Below are 20,107 nucleotides of genomic sequence, written 5' to 3'. Positions count from 1 at the left end.
GTATGCAAAGTAGTGGAGCGAGTGAAATGGGCATTTAACTCGTTCCATAGATACAAGCCTACAGGTCCGGATGGCATCATCCCTGCGCTAGTAATAGGAGGAATGGATGCCCTGGGTCTACACATTCGGAATATATATCGTGCATGCCTAGCACACGCTTATATTCCAATTAAATGGCGGGATGTGAAGATGTTGTTCATTCCCAAACCAAGAAAACCCACCTATACGGACGCAAAAAGCTTTCGACCGATCAGCCTAATGTCCTTTCTGCTAAACGGACTAGAAAGACTAGTAGATCGGTTGATAAGGGATACACAAATTCCTAAGTGGCCTCTTCACCATAGGCAACACGCCTACCAGAAAGGCAAATCCACGGAGACGGCACTCCATGAACTTACGGCAAAAGACAGCATTGAATCGAACCGCTACTAATCAATTGGATCCTTCACATGCTAGAGTGTAGAAAAATCCACATATTGGTCGGCCAGAAGTCTATTGAAGTAGAATGTCTCAGGGGCTGCCCACAGGGAGGGGTTCTCTCTCCACTGTTATGGCTCTTGGTAATGGATACCCTGCTGTGGCTCCTGGAGGACAAAAAAGTCTTCGCGCAAGCATTTGCGGTCGACCTAGCCGTAATAATTACCGGCAAGTTTGCGGACACAGTATGTGACCGCTTAATGCAACTCTGCATGTAATCCACAGCTGGTGCCTCCGCAATGGACTCACGGTGAACGCTAGGAAGACTGGACTAGTTATGTTCACTAGGAACGTCAGGTGGGCTGCTATACGCTACCCACCTTAGCAGGGGCGGAAATCTAGCTGGCACAAATAGTCAAGTACTTAGAAGCACATTTCGACTATAAGTTAACGTGGAAGCATCATATCCAGAAACAATATCAGAAATCCTGCAGATTGCTCTGGTGCTGTAGGAATGCGATAGGTAAGACCTGGGGACTTTCACCAAAAAGGATATACTGGATGTATACATCCATAATAAAACCCATTTTGATGTATGCATGCATCGTCTGGTGGCCAAGACTGAACTTTGCTAACAGCAGGAAGCTGCTAACGCAGATTCAGAGACTTGTTTGCCTAAGTATTACTGGAGCAATGAGGTACTACGCCGACTGCGGCACTTGAAGCTATCCTAAATTTACCCCCCATTCACTTGGAGGTGAAACGGAAAGCAGCCAACGACGCCTATAGGTTCGATACAATTGGGGTGTGGAAAGGCGACCAATCCAACGGTCATGCGTCTATCTTGAAATTCCTTGAAAAACATTCGGTAGCCCTGATGCCGACCGATCATATGGTTTCCAGATTCGTCTTTGAAAAGACATACACTGTTGTAATCACCGATAGAGAAGAATGGTCGACAAGTGACCATGAGTCTTTTCAGGTTACAGACCTAATAATCTTCACCGACGGGTCAGTCATGGAGGATGGACCGGGCGCAGGGGTGTTTTCGGAGAATCCGATTATAGAACTGGCCCGACGGCTCGGAAATATGACGACCATATTCCAGGCGGAGATATATGCCATTTCATTGGCAGCAGAAGAATGTCTGCGACAAAAAGGGGGGCTCGCACTATTCGAATCTGTTCCGACAGTAGGGGCCGCATTATCAGCACTAAATGGCAACAACATATCAAGCCAGTTGCTGTGGAGTTGCCATCAGGTGCTGCTGAAACTTAGCCGACTGAACGAAACATTCATGATGTGGGTGCCGGGCCACTCTAACATTCCCGGTAATGAGGAGGCTGACAGACTGCCTCGCCGAGGGTCTGGATCCACAATGGTGGGGCCAGAACCAGCTCTTGGAATCCGACCATTTACTGTCAAGTCTACTTTGAAGGGTGAAATTGCAAGAATTCACGCAACCGAGTGGAGAAATTTGGACTCTTACCGGCAAGCAAAAATCCTTATGAAAGAGCCTAGGGCCACTAGAGCGGCGTTTTTGTTGTCCCTTAAGAAGTGGGATATGAAAACCCTAGTAGGGCTTTTGACGGGACACTGCCCCTTAAACTACCATCTGGAAAAGATTGGGGTAGTGGTTTCGGCTATGTGCAGCCAATGTGAGGAGGAGACGTCTCTGCACTTTTTCCGAAGACTGTTTGATTTCACGTGCGCAGCTGAACTGTTGTTTTTCCTCAGCTAACTTTTTAATTTTATTTTGCATTTTAAGGCCCGTCCGGTGTAAGCTCAGATATATCAGAGCTAATCACATGATTTTGGTTAATGACGTGAGGGGCGACGAGGTACCAAAGGATTCTACTCACCTAGTCAAACTAACAGAGGCAAATGACCACTTTGTTGTTACAAGAGGTGCGACTATTTTGAATTCCTCGAACCCGTCACTCCGTGCATGTAAATTGGAATGTCTTTTGTTGCAAACATTCCAAAATTGTATAAGCAATGCATGACTTGCTGGATGGACTTTCGTTGAGCTCTCTCTGCGTATTGACAAGACTCAACGGGGATGCTTATTTTGAGCATTTCTCCATATTCTGTGCATTACACCAACTCCTTTTTAGTCCTGATTTTTCTTTTCACTATGTCTAATTTTTCGTTCAGTTCCTGCCTTGCTACCAAGTAACTCGAATGGTTTAGGGCATATTCTCCATGGGAAGAACGACCCGAGACGTACAAACTGCCTTCATCCAGATCGAGCAGGCGGCAATTGGCGCGAGATCTTGGGCTGCACATCAATGAAGGCAAGACAAAGTATATGGTGGCAACGTCAGCATCGAAAACCAACCAATCAACAACATCGAACCGCACTGGTTAAACGGGAAGAATAAGGATAGGAGAATACAAGTTTGAGACCGTTGATAATTTCTCCTTTCTAGGGTCGAAAATCACAACCAATAGCAGCTACGATGATGAAATCCGCGCATGGTTCTTGTCAGCCAACAGAGCCTATTTCAGCTTACAAAAACTGTTCCACTCGAAATGTCTCACCATAGAGTCAAAGCTCTTACTGTACAAGACAATGATTTTGCCAGTCCTCATGTATTCCTCGGAGACTTGGGTTCTTAGCAAGAAGAATTGCGAACTCTTGGCCGCGTTCGAGAGAAGAATGATGAGGATGGGCGAATCTGTAGCCTACATGACGACGAAATCTATGAGCGATACCATGACCGTCAGGTTGTGGATAAAATCCGGCTAAATAGGTTACGGTGGGCGGGTCACCTAATCCGTATGGATGAGGATGATTCAGTCCGGAAAGTCTATAAGGGCAATATCAATGGCAGAAAAAGAAGACAAGCAGACCCTGCCTAAGACGGAGCGATGGCGTGGGTCAAGACGCCAGACAGCTTTTAGGGATATGGAATTGGTGAACCTCGGTGCAAAACCGGGATGTCTGGAGTATCTTATTAAGACAGGCCTAGACCGGATACCGGTTGTTGCGCCGTTGATGATGATGATTCTCCTTTTGTCAAAAAAGTTGCAAAACTGTGAAGCTTTTTTTCGAAGAAACATCGAACTTTATTAACTTCTCAATCCCTTGCGGTCTGCAAGGACAGTCGTCTATTAGTTGACTTGACTCTTCAGTTAGGTTGTAAGCAATAGCATTATCCAGCTGGTTTATGAGGTTGCTAAACACTCGTCTCCGTAGTATGTATGCCGTTTAAGCTTATGACCAACAGAAAATTTATTTATTATGTTCCCTACTTCAAAGTGTTTCAACCGGGCATCTGGTATTAAGTATTCTCACAAGTGTCTCAATCTACTTCGCACAAGTCACAGTCTCAGTCTGAATCTGAGAATATCTATGGAGGTTTCATCATTTTCCTTGCAGTGTCTAGAGACAGTGTCAGTAGATATACCTAGCTTCCTCAGGTGTAGCATGACTAGTGAGTATTCCTACTATCATCCAAAGCCTCTTCTTGGCGAGGTTTGAAAAATCTTTGAAGCGCTTGGATTTGTATCCTTCATGAGTATCCTGGACTCTTCCATTCCTGGTAGGTTCACCCAGTACAGTTCCCTCAGCCGCTCCTCTTCAATTTTCAGCATAGTAGCTATCAACCCGTTTCCGGCTCCTCAGAAATGGTCCATGCAGCACGTGTCTGCTCCTTTCCTGGGCAGTTCGTCCGGTGCCCCATTTCCTTCTAACACAATGTGGCCTGGAACCGCTGATTCTTTGTCTTCTGATTCCTAATTCCTTTTTTCTGTTACAAGCCTGGTTATCACAGTATACTAACCTGCCTTTACGCAATAGCTGTCCTTCATACTGGGAAGTTGAAATTCTCTATTTTACGTTTGAGGTTTCTTTTCCATATCCATTTGTAGTGCAGATATCTATGACTAGGTAAACGCAAATCTGTTTTATACTGAAAGGGTCACCTAGGACGTCCTTGACGAGAGGTCGCCAGCCGTAGGACAGAATATAATTAACAAAACTTTCATTATTCAGTTCTGCGAATATAACCATAACTTTAGACTAAATAGAAAGTTCTATTCTCTCACCTTCAGGAATTCTATACAAATTTTCCAACCTCTACTGAACCTGACATTCAATAGTCTAATTGCAGTGATATTGCATCATCGCGGGGTTACTCAGCGATAAATGCATGCTTGAAGCGCTTAAATAGTATAATACATGCTTACATGTGTATAGAAACCAGAAAAAAATCCAATATCGACTCCACACTTTCCTGGGGCTTTTAGCATTTTTATAGATTTCAATTAGCTTCAAAGTCGTTACACATTCAATCAGCGAAGGTAAAATCTATTTGGAAACTATATATCCAACGCTCATTTGTGTGGCTCATATGTATCTTCGACACTTTTGCTGTAATTCATCTTTTATAGGTCATAAAAATTATCTCCAGACGATGATGTTTTCAGATACTAGATCGTGTATACTTTTACAACTTGTATTATTTCATAGAGAACTAGTTTATTCGCCAGAATTATTACGTAAGATTGAATCATTGTTCAGTTGAGTGACAAGAAAAATATCAAATTTAAATTAGAAAGTGGTCCCAGTTGCGTTCACTGGGATAATTCCTTGTAATTGGCTCTGTAATCAGTACCAATAATTTTGCAGGAAACGTGCCACTGAACTCAGATACAATGTAATTATAATAATTCTCGCATCAGATTAAAGTTCATTGAAATCATATTTCCGCGAAATAAATCTATATTTTATTGTACACGATTATGGACGTCTATATATACTCCGTTGGCGATATGTAGACAATATTTTTTTCTGGGTCATTGAGGAAAAATACCGGATCTTTTTATGAGATATTCTTATACGTAAATGACAATATTTTGATAAAATTTTAATTTTTTCAATTAAAAACTGAATTTATGATTCAAATATCTCTTTTTGAAGAACCAAAGAAAAGATGATGAAATGTAGATAAGAGAACTCTATGCACAGTTTCTAGTTCAGAAATCTAGTTCGTTGGTTAGTTAAATATTGGGTTGGTAGGTAAGTAGTTAAGGTTTATTTGGAAGAAGTCCGGATGGTTTTGTGGAAAGGAAGATTTGTCCAGTAAGATATTAGCGACTTTATTGCATATAAATTCAGCATAAGCATTTTTCGGCTTTGTAATAATTTAGGATCAATATTTTGCTGTCGGTACGCGTGCGTAATGCGATCGGAAGGCGCAAGTGCAGTGGATAGGGCACACATTAAAGAGGGATGACAATTGAGTAGAGAAGGAGTTCAGGCAGGGTTGAAGCGAGAACTGATACGCTGGAGAGTCTCTCTCTCTTGGGCTGAGTGTCCGTAGGCCAAGTGGGACGAGAGGCAGGACTTGCAACCAGGAAGTATCGTCTTGTGCCGGTGGTTGAAGAGAGGATTCAAACTGCATTCCCTAGTCAGTGATGATGATCGCCGGCACATCAAAGCATGAAATCTACTCTCGACAGAGGGCCTCGGCACATGATAGTGCCGTAATGTCTCTTAGAGGAATAGCCTCAGACCACCGCGTGAATATATCGATGATTGTGAGGCACTACCTGAAACCGTCTCTCTCGATGTCGAGGTGTATAGTGTGGAAGCGCTTGGTGAACCTGGGGAACGCATCTTCTTCTTTTTTCACATTTTCGAAGTTTTACACTTCTGACATGCGATTCACTGTCTGGCCCAAGAATTGATTTCCTTGTTCATGGACGGCCAGAAATATTTCGCAGTGACTAACCCGTTCGTTGTGCGGATGTCTGCCTCTTGCGAAAAGCGGCCGGAATATATAGCCTTGGTCCCTTTTCTGAAGTTTCGCAGAATAATATTGAGGTCGAGTCGAAAATGGGGAACTCGCTGAAAGTGTATTTGGAATTACTCCTCGCTGTGAACCACTCAATCAGTCGCGTGTCTTCGTTTTCGGCCCGAACAGGTTATTATTAAGGATCGATTGATGGTGGGCGGCCTTGGGCAAGAAATGATGATTGAAATTTAGCATGCCCCAGAACCTTCTCAGATCCTCAACAGTTTTAGAAAACGGGGAGCTCGCAATTGCGTGCACCTTGTCTGGGTCCGGTTGGATACCATCAGGGTAAGTAGTAGCCGAGAAATCTCACCTACGGTTACTTTTCGACATTGAGAACAAGACCGGCCGCAGGGAGACGTTGAAAAATACACTCGGCGTGCGCTATATGCTCAGCCTTTGAATAGGAGGCGACCAGAATAGCGTCCATGTAAACGAAACAAACGTTTAGGTTTCCTAGAACAATGGATGAATCTTTGGAATGTTTGCGCCGCATTGCACAGTCCAAAAGTCATCTTGGTGAACTCGAAGGTCTGAAAGGTGTACATATTGCCGTTTTCGGAATGGCTTCAAGAGCTAGAGGGATTTGTTAGTAGGCCTTGGCTAGATCCAAGGTAGAAAAAAGACGGTTACCAGCGAGAGAAAGCGCAAATTCATGGATGAGCGGTATGGGATATCAGTCTGGAATAGTCTGAAGGTTTAGGCGTCTATAGTCGCCACAAGGTCTCCATTCGCCGTTTGGTTTAGGGACCATTTGGAGTGGCGACGACCAACAGCTGTCTGAGGGTCTGCATATACGCTGGTCGAGGAGCTCTTCAAATTCTTTCCGCGCAACAGCGAGCTTCTATGGTGGCGGTGGACGCAACTTAGAAAAGATGGGAGAGCCGGTGGTGTTGATGTGGTGCTAAAAATCATAATTTACTGGCTCGGAAAGGCTACACTCGGTAGCTATGTGACGATATTTTTGCAGAAGTGCTCGAACGCGGGGGTCGGCAATGTATGGATAGAGTTATCGGATGGGGAAATGGAGATCGTCCCTGATAATGTAAGGTTGGTTGTGGGATTAATGAGGGACCTGTTGCCAATCCGTTAACAAACCCTAGTGGCACAGAAAGTCTGCTCCCAAAATTGGAGTGCTAACGTCCACTATAATGAAACGCCACAAATGCGTGTGTCGAAGTCCCAAACTCAGGTCCTCTTTCCTGTATCCATAAGTGCGGATAGACGATGAATTTGCTGCCGCCAATTTTAAACCTTCAGGCGTTAATCGATGGTCCTTGGATCCAGGACGAACCGAAACCTCAGCGCCTGTATAAATAAAATAATTTCGGCTGCGCAGGGGGTCATAAACGGAAAGGCGACGTGGTGTTATGTTTCAGGTAGCTGTTACCAGGGCTACCGACAGGTTTAGTTTTTTGTTGCGCAAGGAGCGGTACATTTTGTGGCTTTTTCCGCGAACGTTCGGTGGTACCAGCGTACTACCTGTCGAGGGTACTGACGACTTACTACCTGAGCGCCTAGCAGTTGATTTCGACTTGATCTGCGAGCTTCATTCCGGATGGAGGGCAGCAATGGTGTTGGCTAATTTTGCTACGGTGATTGCTAATGCGGTCTAGGAGAGATATCCGCCCGGAAGATGAATCCAAAAGTGATCAAAAGTCTAATTAACTATTTATAACAAAAAATTTTAACCTTTTGTGTTGAGTGGGTTTTGTGAATCGAAGGATAAGGTATAGCGATTTGAAGGCGTCTTTCACACCGTTTAGTACCTTGTTAATATGAAGAATGTTGACATTTTCAGATTTATCATCATCATCCTGTTCCCGCGGAGGATAATCTTTTGAGACCTTTGAGCATTTAGGGGTAGTTTTCACCTTGTAAAGTATCGGTAAAGCTCGTCCAAATTTGAATTTAGAGGGGCTTGCCCGCATATTATATCATTGTTGGATGTGGAAACTATAACGTTATCATATTGGAAAATCTTGACAGCTCTACTGTGAAAAGCGAACAAAGGGTTGCAGAAAGGACGGATCCTTGTAGGATTCCAGCAGCGCGGGTATGAGGAAAGGAGAGCTGCTGCTGAACTTTACTTGGAATTGCCAATCATGTAGGAAGCCAAAGATTATCTTGCAGAGGTGCGGATGAAAATTTAAGATGTTATGGAGCTTATAGACTTATCCGTATACGTCATACGGAGACACAAGGTTTCCTTATATCTAGGAGACAAATCGATGGTAGGGGTCTTGCAATGAATCCCAGACATTCCGAAGATGTCGGTTTTAAGGATTAACAGGGAATGACCGAGTGACCTGTTCGATTGGCGAACTAGAAATCTGGGATGGTGTTGTTCCTATCATAATGCTCGTCGATGATTAGTTCAATTGTCCGCTTGACGATTCTGGCGAAGGTTGAAAGGATGGAGGTAGGCCTGTAACTATCGGGAAGAAGAGGATCTTTTTTCTTTTTCGGGGTAAGAATAATGTGAGCACAATTCTATCTCGCAGGGAAGTGAGCGTTCAGCAGGGAATGATTAATCAGGAAGGACAGGAAGAGACTAATGGTTGCAAAGCATTTTTTAACGATAATGGTTGGGATTTGGTCAAATCCGATCGAATTTTGTTTTGTTGAATGGACTTTGCGACCGATTTGGGCTTGACGAAGTAAATTGGTGCGATAGAGCCAGTAAGCCTGGTTGGGAGAAGTGTGTGCTGGAATGGACCGAATTGGTTGGTTGGTTGGAAATATGATGGTATGGATTTAAGGGAGGTGATTGATGGATTGACTTCGGCTTCGAAGCTTTGATCATGGGTGTGAGAAAGTGGTTCGCAGGAACGTTTTCTTTTTTGGGAGGGGAATGTTTTGGTATAGTATGTCATTGTGACACAGTTTTGTTCAGTCGTGGAGAGATTTTACGTATTCGTATTCTGTTCTATATTAGACAAGCGCTTACGGAGGTGGGTAGTATTTAGGGTAATGATTCTATCACGGATAGAAGTATTGAGGACCTGGATCTTGTTCTTCAGCAAGGAATATTGCGGAAATTATCTATTTCTAAATAACCTTCGTCGTAAGGTTTTTATGTAGTGTATATCTTGAAGGATATTGCCCGAGAGGGAGATGAGGGTGGCACAAGTTCATCCCATACTTTCTGAAATACTTCAGTACACTGACAAACTGTGGTTAAGGTACGAGGGGCAGTTGCTTATATGGTAAGTAGGGAGCAAAAAAATGGATTCTTATCCCACGTCTTGGGACACTAATATTTCACGCGTCGATATTGAAGATGATGATCGACCCACTGGCGGTTTCTGCACGGCAACATTTGTTCATAACTCGCTCTATGCCTCTAAGTTTTCAATGACCGGTAGTATGGTCCGTATTACGATCGTCTCGGATAATGTATTCTGGCGAATTAGGAGAAACAAGTTACATTTGATTTCAGGTGGACCTATTCTTAGCCGATGGTATAATTCTTCTGGAAGATCGGTGAGACCGATTTGAATGTGGAAGTAGTTATCTCCATAGGTTCAATAGGTATTGGAGTGCAGGGTTTTGGATAGCTCACTGTTGGGAGCAATCACTAGTGGATACCGTTGGCGAGAATCCGAGCTTCTGTGGGTTTTCATGTTGCATTTTTCTCGGTTTGGACATAGGGCGGACATCATGTATCACTAAGATTTTCATAAATTAAATCACTTGAGATATATGCATTATCTACTTTTACAGATTGTGATTGTTCGGATCGTTGGAATGTCCAGCCCATCTGGAGTTAAGGCACGACTGTTTTTTGATGGGTCATTTCCATCGAGGACAGTTCTAAGTGTACTTGACATACTGGTGTTTTGGGCTATGTTCTCGAAGTTTTGACGTTTAAAGTTCTACTCACCTGTTATAAAATTTCCAATTTATTTAGAGTTTGCTCCTAGTCAAGAATGTACTGCATCCTGAACATTTCCTATATCTCTTAAATGATGTGAAAAGTGACGATTAATAGACCTGATTGGGACTCGATGGACAGAACAGGGGTTTCTTTGTGAAGGAACCTGCTAGACTCTTATTAAGGAGATGCTGACTGAAACAAATTCAGCTTCTTTTGTAAAGTGTGAGTAGTCGGGATGTTTGTTGTGGTGTATAGCCCTGTCCTCTTATTCAACAATATTTTACTCTGATCTTTTAGGATTTATGCAAATAGTTTACGATTAGCAAACAAGTTCCTAGTTGAGACATTAAGACCTCTTTTTTAGTGACGTTGAGACTAGGGGGTGATTATGTGTTTTTCCCTTCTAGGGTATTCTTACTACAACATATCCTATCATTACTAGGTGGTGTCGTCATATTTTAAGAACTTATCTGAGTGTTTTGGTTACTTAACGGGTTGAAGAAAGGAATTCTGGGCATTTTAAACACGTCCACCCATCCTGCACCCACTCCAACTAGAAACAACTAATAACCAAATTCCGCAATTACTTAATTGCCAACCCAGCAATACCCTTATGTGCTAATCCCAATCAAAATGACTTGAATGGTTCACTAAATCAACTTCGATTTCCATCTTCTCCTTCCTTCCTTTCATGCAATCAATGGTTCCGATACGTATATTCCCATATCCTTTCTGGTCATGATTGATGCACAAAAATTCAGATATCACGACACGTGCATTCAATATGATTGCGGCTGTCGATATACGTATCAATGGCTCCAGTATTTGCCCTCACTGGACAGGCTATCGTTATAATTGATTCGTCCCCATGTTGGTATATATATATCAACGTGTATTTCTGAGTTTGTAACAATATTGCTTACTTTCCACGTTCACCCAAGGACTGGCTTGGAACTGAGCCTGTAATGAACAGCAGTGAATTGTAGTTAACCGATATCGGTTATATAGGACGCGATAGATTGAATGATTTGTTCAAATATTGCATCATCGGACAAACTATTAATTAAGTTCAGTGTCATGTGAAATCGGATTGAAGTCAATTATTGAGCAAACAGGGCTTGATTTGATTCAAGTTTTATTGGAAACTATGGAAATCTGGAGTAATTGGTCCGAACGTATATGACGTTGATGCTGTGATTTATCTAGATTGTTGTCGATTCAGTTGATTTCTCCTTCTGTTCTCGTAATCAGTACTCACCGGTAGCAATGGAAATTTCAAAGAAAGTGAATATCCAAGTGGAAAAAATCCCAAAATAAGACCTCCAACATCGGAAGACATTGTAACAGAATACGTGACATGATTCAATAACGACTTCCATCAAGAAACCTTACCAGAAACGTGTTTCGTGTTGACTTCAGAAAAGTGCGGTATTTACTTTACCCTCGATATTTACTTGGAAATAAAGTTGTATGTATGCTGAACAAACATACTTTTGAGTTGTAGTTGAAGCTAATTGCATTGTTAAATTAACCAGTTTTTAACAGATCCATTGCCATTGTGAGAAACGCTTTTTTGAACGTCAGAACTGGTTTCAAATGGTATTTGAGAATCTAATCTTTACTGCTCTTAGATACAATAATCTGACTTTTTCTTTCCAAAGATAAAACAAGTAATATCAAATGGAATATGTACTTATATAGCCGACTTATCAGATACTCTATATATGGCAGTAGATCTAGGTTACAACGACCTTTTAGTGAAGTCCAAGTTATCATGGTATATAGAAGCTTCAAGCACACTTCACTGCAGAGAAGACTAACCGCTCTGAACCTGTTATCAAAATTTGATTGTGACAACCAGAGATAACAACATATTTTGTTTTCGTCATCGTTCTTCACATTCTATGGCTCTTGGTCTCCGGTTTTATCTTTATTCAACGTCCTATAGTACCAGAATATAGGGAACGGTGTACTGTCTTTGCTTCGGTGTTTGTCCTTCGGCGCTTCCTGGGAGAAAGCCCCATGGGTATTAATGGATTCATCCTTTGGCCATTGACAACTGATTGTAACCCTCAACGTGATTAACTTGGAGGCTTCATCTTCATCAAATGTTGAGCCTTATTTGTTCTTGTTCCTTTCAAGCTTACCTCCAATGTTTGTTCTGAAAACTTTTCAATGATCGACTTTTTATAGGATAACTCTGGATGTTTCGGAGTTAATCAGACGACCATTCCGAGTTAACTGCTCAGCCACGAAGATGAAGCTAAACTTCACATTAGAATTGCAGTCGTTTCTTCCAGATTCACCCACACCTAAGTAAAGCTCCGTAGAAGTGGCCGTTGACACGTATTTGCAATGCACGGTACTTGGCATATCTGTCCTATATACGTGACTTAACAACCCATCGTGTGGCTTATGCTTGGTATATGTGGACCTGCTCTAAAATTGACCTTGAAAACCAAACTCAACCGAAAACATGGCAATTGTAGATGGCTCAATCAGTAAAAGAAAATGAAAAAAAAATGGCACAACCACGATCTTAGCTGTATGGTTCTACTTAGAGAGGAGTACAAGTCTGGGTCAGACATACCATGAACCAAAGCCAGAAACACTCGATGTCATTTCTCTCCGACAGTTGATAAGTCTGAAACTATGAGACTTACACTTTCAGATCCCATGTTGGGCGCCATTTGTTACGAACGAGAATGTTTGATAGGATTTAGACGGTCATTCTTTGGTTGACAATTGGCACCTCGAAATGGGCATATGATGCCGCTGAGAAGAATTTGAAGGCCGAATCAGGTTTTCGTTTGTCATGTCTTCATGTATTTCCATCTGATTCTTATTTAGTGCCCAGCAACGTCAGCTTATCTAGATCAAGTTTGCCACTTTTCTCGGTCGTAGGCTTTGTCCAGGTGTACGGCTCTCAAATCAATCTGTAATGTATCATGCCTACCTATTATTTTTATCCAATCAGCTTTGATATACAGGTTCAGTGTGATCTCGTCAAAGATTTCCCTGCTTGTCGTAAGGATAGAAATTTGTGGGCTACCAACCTGCAAATTTTGGAACTTTACTGTTACCGAAACATCAACAATGCCTCGGATAGGAACTGACCTTTGACTATCGAAAATGAACTATGATTGGTTTCTGGAATGTGCGTACGCTCCTCGACATCAGTATCGAGGGTGCTCACTTTCTCCAACTTAGCGGGAATTCCAACGATATAAGCTGGATATTCTGGGCCTAAGCGAAATCAGATGGTGGGACTGTGCTTCTGTACTCTGGGAAACCAAGTCGCAACAAACGCGAATCCGGCGCCGGGTTGTTTCTGACGGTTACCGCAAGGCACGCTCTCTTGACCTGGGAGCCGATTTCTGATAGACTTCTAACTGTAAGATAACGATACGATAATGATGGGTGGTTCGTGGATTTCTGCAACTTCTATCGCCTCGTGATTGGTGATAAATTGTTCAAGCACAGAGCCTGCCATAAGGTTAGTTGAGTTTCAACTGACCGACACCGTACGAGCAATCAGATTGACCACTTCGCGATTAGCAGTAGATTTAGGGATTCTCACCTGGATGTGCGTAAGAAGAAGGGCGTTAACGTCGGTCTTGAAAGGAATCACCATCTGATGATCGCTTCTGTTTGGTAGCGCATTGCGTCCGGCACTTCTCGCAGAGTTGGGGAGTTATGACCTCTTAAGTTCAACATCTAGCTGTCGTTCGACAATAGGATAGCTATCTTGCTGATAGGACTACAAATAGACTGGGTAACGCGCCTGAGAATATCGATGAACCGCCATCAAAAATGCTCTTTTCTCGGGTGCTACACAAGCCGTCGTCCACGTTCCGAAGGGACGTCATAAAATCTGGCTGACTACGGAATCGTGAAAGCGAAACAATTCTAGCGATGGCGGGTATGGTGCGGTTGACCTCCGATACCGAACGAAATTCCGGGAAATTCAGCGTAATGCTTGTCGTGCAATTGAGAAATTGCTATTGCGCTGGTCAGGGATGTTAAAGGTGCCGCAGGACGCTATGATTTCACAAGTGTATACCGCATCACAAAAGAGCTTGCATGTGATCGCAAATCTTTTCTGTGAAGGAATTTAGCGGTCAATTTGTAATCCACGATGACGAGGAATTGACGAAGTGCAGAGAAGCCTTCAACACGCTTTTTAGCCGTATCACATCCAGTGAAATTTCTCCTCTTGTGGATAAAATGGCTAGTCACCGTAACAGAAACAGAAAAGAAATCATTTCGGCCATCAAGTCGCTGGACTTGACGGTCTCCCCGCAGAGTTATTTATCGCAGTACCTGCAATTACTGCAAATATGCTACTTCCATTCGTACAGAAATCTTGAGAATCCGAGACGTTTCGCAAAGAGTGGAAAAGGGGAATTATCGTTCACATTCCAAAAAAGAGTACTCGTTTTGAGTGTGACAATTGGAGGGGTCTCTGCTTGCCCCTTACCGTCGCAAAGGTAATAGCTTAAATAATCCTAGAACGGATCAGTAAACATCTGGAAAGCTGGATTGACAGCAAACAGGCTGTTTTCCGTTCGGGATCCTCCTGCATTGACCACATCAACAACCTACGGATCATTTTGGAGCAGTGCATGAAGTTTAGATCTTCGCTGCATCTGTTGTTCATCGATTTCGAGAAAACTTTCGATAACATGAGGATGGGCAAGATGGGCATTCCAGAAAAACTAATAGCTATTATCAGAGCGACATATGATCGCACAAAATGTCACGTCCGGCATCGAGGTAAAATATATCAAAAGAGAAGTCCGTTGGGGTTGCATCTTCCCCACGATATTACTTCTTCTTGTTTTCGGTTATGTTCTTAATGCTGCCTTCTCCACGTTGATTACGCTGATTACATTTGCTTGCTCTCTTACCGGGCCATGTACTTTGGCCAAATGGCTCTATATTTGGAAAGAGAGTATAGTAGCGATGGACTGAACAACAAAACTAAGGTTTTCGGTTTGACGCGTCACCGCACTCCCCCTGTCTGCATTAAAATTGAAAGAGCATCGCTAAATTTTTGTATCAGGAAGCGTCGTTTCTGCCAATGCTGATACCAAACTGAGTGCTCACCGATGCATTAACATGCATGCATGCATGGAAATGCGGTTATCTCAACACCAAAATCAAGTTAAGACTGTTCTGTGGTTCTCTTTGTTTTGCTATATGGGAGTAGTTGTATAATCGGAATACTTTGGTCTCACAAAACCTCGAAGGAAGAACGTGGTCGGCGCACAGGCCTGGCACCGGTGCGTACTGTGAAGTGACAGTTGATAGGCCAATCATTGCGGAGAGGTGACAGTTACATTGGGGGCTACGCCACGCAGTGGAATCTACTCCCCCAAGGTGACCGATGAGTAGGTCGTCCCAAGGGCACTTAGCGCAGAGTAGTAGAGGAGCAGTGCGGGCGTCTCGGGAAATCATGGTTGAAGCTGAAGGATATTTCGGGGAACTGCATGCAGTGACAGGTGGGCGTGCATTTTATGCGCTGTACACCACCAAGGGGTGAATTGGCAGTCATATATATACCATCGAATCGAATTTCTTAAATACAAAGACATTATACTGAGCAAAACCCTTTGATCCTCAATGTTTATGATACGGTTATATTACCGCCCATATCGAGCTTTGGTCTCAGAGAGGACTTTGTCTAGTAGTCCAAGCGGCGGATTATAGAATGTTGGCTCACCTATCTTGCCAGCTCCAGGATCAATACAAGCGTTTGTAATTGTCACTCTGCGGGAGAAAACAATTCTTTTAGGCAGTTTGTAAACAACTGCGAAGATGCTTGATATCATTTTAATTGCCAGATTCCTTGTTATGGATTCGATCAACACCGGAAGCTGCATTATCCCAGACCCTTTTCACTGCGTTCAAAACTTCGTCTGTGGCTACTGGAGGGATGACTTCGGTTCTTTGTGATAATGCTGCGAAGATAGTTTCTGCGTGTTGGGGAAACAATGTCACTATTTCAGGGTTCCGCCAGTAGTTGGGGTTGTGCTTTTAAAAATGTAGGTGCCTTGAGACAACTGCGACGCCTTAACTACATCCGTTCCATTAAACTCGATATTTTTCACCACAACATCACGAGAAATTTATGCTCATCAAGTGATCTGAATGACCATGGCTGTCTGTTTTTCTGTTACACGTCCTTGTGAAAAGGTTCGAATTGTGAACCCCTACGCATGAAGTAAATTACTTTGTTCCACATTGAACTTAAAAGGGGATGCAAAAGAGCGATGGACTTTTTTTTTACCGAATATGACTAGGTGGGATATTAAATGTAAAGTCTCGGATGAGTACTTTTCGAGGCAGGTGGATGTAAAGAAGGATAGTACGGGGGCTAAAAAGGTTCCATTATTTCAAGAACTCATTCTCTGAGTCTACCCAATCGGAAAATCTGAAAAAAATTATGGTGGTCCATGTGGATGGCACCTAGGCCTCAAAGTACTCTTCGTTGCGATATCTGTTCAAATAAAGTTAATAAAAGCATATTCTGCAAAATTGCTGACAGCGCAATGATTGAGGGGGAAGAGCGCTAGCCTGTCAGTTTCGTTGCTTTGGATTCGAATCCCAGTCGTCATTGATGCTTGTGTTTGCATTGTATTTGTCCCGCTACTTATCGTTTGACCTGCATTAAGTGTGATGATAATGAAATTGAGGAACAATCTCGTTGAAAAATTGAGGTGAAAAAAAAGCAAGTATGGAGCAGTTTAATGGAAATCGTACTATGACTAACAAAGTTATAGCAGATCAAAGTCACCCCTTTCGCGCTCGCACCATTAGGGGAGAGAGGGAGATAAATAATCCTAGTTTTCTGGTCCATCATCTTTTCAAACTTTCCAAATCTTTACAACCCTATTCATTTTTACAAATTTCAATGCGACACTTTCATGAATGAAATTGTTCAAAAAACCTAAATTTAGCACCCTTTATCAGATAATATCACCATAGTATCTTCAAGATATCTAAGTATCATCCGGTCACGTTTTGAAATTCATGCCCAAGTACGTCTTCGAAAATGAACCTATTATGACTGTTCTTATCATTGTTATGGTTGTAAATAACAATTTCAATTCAAATTCCTCGAAATTCCCAATTAAATTTAATAAAATCCAATCTTTTGTGATACAAGATGCTTTCATTTTAGCCTTTTTTCCCTGTAATTGAAATAAAAAGACTAAAACGAACAATGCATTAGTCAGAATTGCAATAAGTTTATAACTTTTCTGTTTTGCCAGTCACTTGAAAGAATGAGAAAAATGCAAGTTGGTTCTAGTTTTGCGGGATTTCTTTATAAAAGATACATACGGGCAGCTTTGCATCTACGTTTTGCGCGAGTGTGTGTCCAATTTTGAAATCAGGCATGAATAATAGTTGAATGAAGAAAAAAATCACACAATGGCATAACAATAGAATGTTTCTGCACAATTCTAGATTCTGTCAGCTTTTAATTTTCTATTTCACGCTTTGTATAGTGAATGTGTTCGGGTTTATTATCTAAGAACGCAAATATTCAGTTGGACGTAGATAAAATAAACACAAAATTCAATCTGAATTAAAGTGAAATGCATTTTAAAGATTTTTATATCCGGACGGAAAATTTTTTGTGCTTGTTCACTTTTGAAACTTGAATAAGATTAAAACTTGAAGGACTGGGATGAATAGAAGTCAGTCTCAAACAGTAATATTCTGACAGTCTAAGTTGAGTTGAAACCCCCAGATGCGATCTCTCAGAACTGTAACTATTCGTAGTCGCATTCCTTAGTTGCCAATGAACCAAGTTCTATAGAGGCACATATATGAAGACTAGGACTTTCAGCGCAAGATGACGGGGCGACTCAAGGAAACGAAGATTAGAAATCTTGTCAACTTGCACAGGTACCTTTAAGTGAACTTTTAAGGGAAGGGGATTCATGTTACCAAACGCTTATTCACATAATTCAGCAAGTTTATACAAGTTCAAGCAGCACATAGAAAGTCTTTTGGAAATCTGAACTGAAAATAGCTCCTGAGCTACCCCTCACATAACTGGATTCCTAGGCCTTGTAATGATAAAAGTGGGAATAGGATGATCGACTTGATCTCCTATTCTCACTTTTATCATTACAAATGGCGCCCAACGTGGGGCCTAAACCCGCGACCCTGAGATTAAGAGTCTCATGCTCTACCGACTGAGCTAGCCGGGCCTAATTTATTATTTACAGGTTTCCTGAATCAAGTGGAAGATAGCCTATTCCGGCTCACAACTTCGTTTGGTGGTGTCGGAAAGAGAATCAATAGATTCTCAATATTGTTCCCGGCTAGGCTCCACGTACACTTGCCTTCAGATTTCTAGTTTTAGGTTTCACGCCTTTTTCCCCGGAAGCAAGTGTTCCTAAGCCTCAATTTCCTTTCCCACCTTGTAACGTAGAGTTTCCTGTCCTATCCTTGATAGAATACCATAAGAGCTAGTCGTTTGTTGTGTTTGTCTTGAGACTTAACGTCTCGTAGGTGATTGCCTTCCAGAAGCCTCGGGATCTACGGGCCTTTGCGGCTATAAGCTGAAAGGTATTGCCGTCCGAGCTTCTGAGGAGTGTCCTTCCCTACCTTTATGTGAAACGGCTATCTCTTCGTTTGAGAATTTGAAGAAAATTAAATATTCTTTCTTCTTCGTAGGGATGAAGTGACGGGTGAGATGGATCCTTGATGGAATACGGAGGTAGTCGGCTATATGCTGTGCCGTTCCGTCCTCAATGATTCATCTCCACTTTGTTCTCTGACTCCAGACGAGGAAGATTGAATTCTCGCGATCCCTTTTTGCTTGTTCTTTTGATTTAATATTCTGCGACGGGGAGCAGCTCGATTGTTGTCTCTTCTTGGAAAAACACTGTGTGTGGAAGTTTTCTGCACACAGATGAAAAAATTTATGAGGTTGGGATGGCTTTTTGGTCATCCGTGAGTTCTGCGGGGGTTGAATATGGAGTGAACATTTAGGGAGGGGGGAGTCCTCAGGGTACATTTTTACTACACTTTTGGTTTTGCTGGGCTATTGTTTTTTTTTTTTCTTTTCTTTTTCTCCTTTGCTCTCGTTTTTCTTTTCTTTTCGTAGTATTTTCCTTATTTTTGCTAGGATTTATCGTGTTTTCTGACTGATAAATTTGGTTTTTTTTTGTCATTATTTTTTTTTTCTCATTCAAAATGTCCGAGAACGAAGGTGACCCAATGCCGAATGGAGATGAACGAGAGGCAGGGGCCTGGGCGTCGACCCATAATCGAGGGGCACGAACAAAGCAACGTTGGGCGCCATTTGTAATGATAAAAGTGGGAATAGGATGATCGACTTGATCTCCTATTCCCACTTTTATCATTACAGCCTTAGGCATGTCAATTTATCTCTGAGAATTAAGCTGAAGCTACTGTTAACCTAAACTTCATTCTAAACATGTCCATTTAGCTTTCTAAAAATAGACTCCAAACTAATACTGATGTGAGTTTCATCGACCTCTTAAAATTCGACCATCCTTGGACTTGAGGGTTCCCTCATTTTAACCTTCCGCGTCTTATAGTATTTCTCGAAAGGAGCTTCTCTGTGCGAGGTTCTCGACTTGGACGTTTCTAGGAGCTGCCCATTATTTGAATAGTTACGTCGAACCTCCCCGAGGTTTCAAGACTTTATGGGAAGGTTTTATCGATGACCAATTATTTTCAAACTTAAAGTCTAAGGTGAGAGATTTTAGAGGCCAGTGACCATTCATTATAAATAAATGCATCCTTCAGAATATGTTTCAAAAGTTGTTAATGTTATTCTTAACACATCAGGATGTTTTCATTTCTATCAGGATTGTGTATAATATTAAGATGGTCTTATTTGCACTTGCCACTTGAGTGTCACGTGAACTCCTGTCCTGCAACTTTTAGAGTGCTTTTCGTGGTAGATTCATGGCGTTGTTTGACTCAATCGTTCAATCTCAGAAATCATTAGTTGTAC

At 42.1% G+C, this 20,107-nt stretch overlaps 1 protein-coding gene and 1 non-coding gene across 3 annotated transcripts in view; one reads left to right on the top strand and one right to left on the bottom strand.

Moving 5' to 3' along the window:
- Window positions 1-20,107, top strand: part of LOC119658838 — a 143,388-nt gene that overhangs the window by 88,657 nt on the left and 34,624 nt on the right. The window lies entirely within an intron of this gene.
- Trnak-cuu lies at window positions 18,254-18,326 on the bottom strand. The gene has a single exon. It is a non-coding gene; the product is annotated as a tRNA-Lys (tRNA).

Source organism: Hermetia illucens, chromosome 6 (genome assembly GCF_905115235.1).
Source record: "Hermetia illucens chromosome 6, iHerIll2.2.curated.20191125, whole genome shotgun sequence".
In the NCBI taxonomy this organism is placed as follows: Eukaryota; Metazoa; Arthropoda; class Insecta; order Diptera; family Stratiomyidae; genus Hermetia; species Hermetia illucens.
The sequence above is the reverse complement of the archived record's forward strand: the minus strand, read 5'-3'. Positions and strand labels throughout refer to the sequence as shown.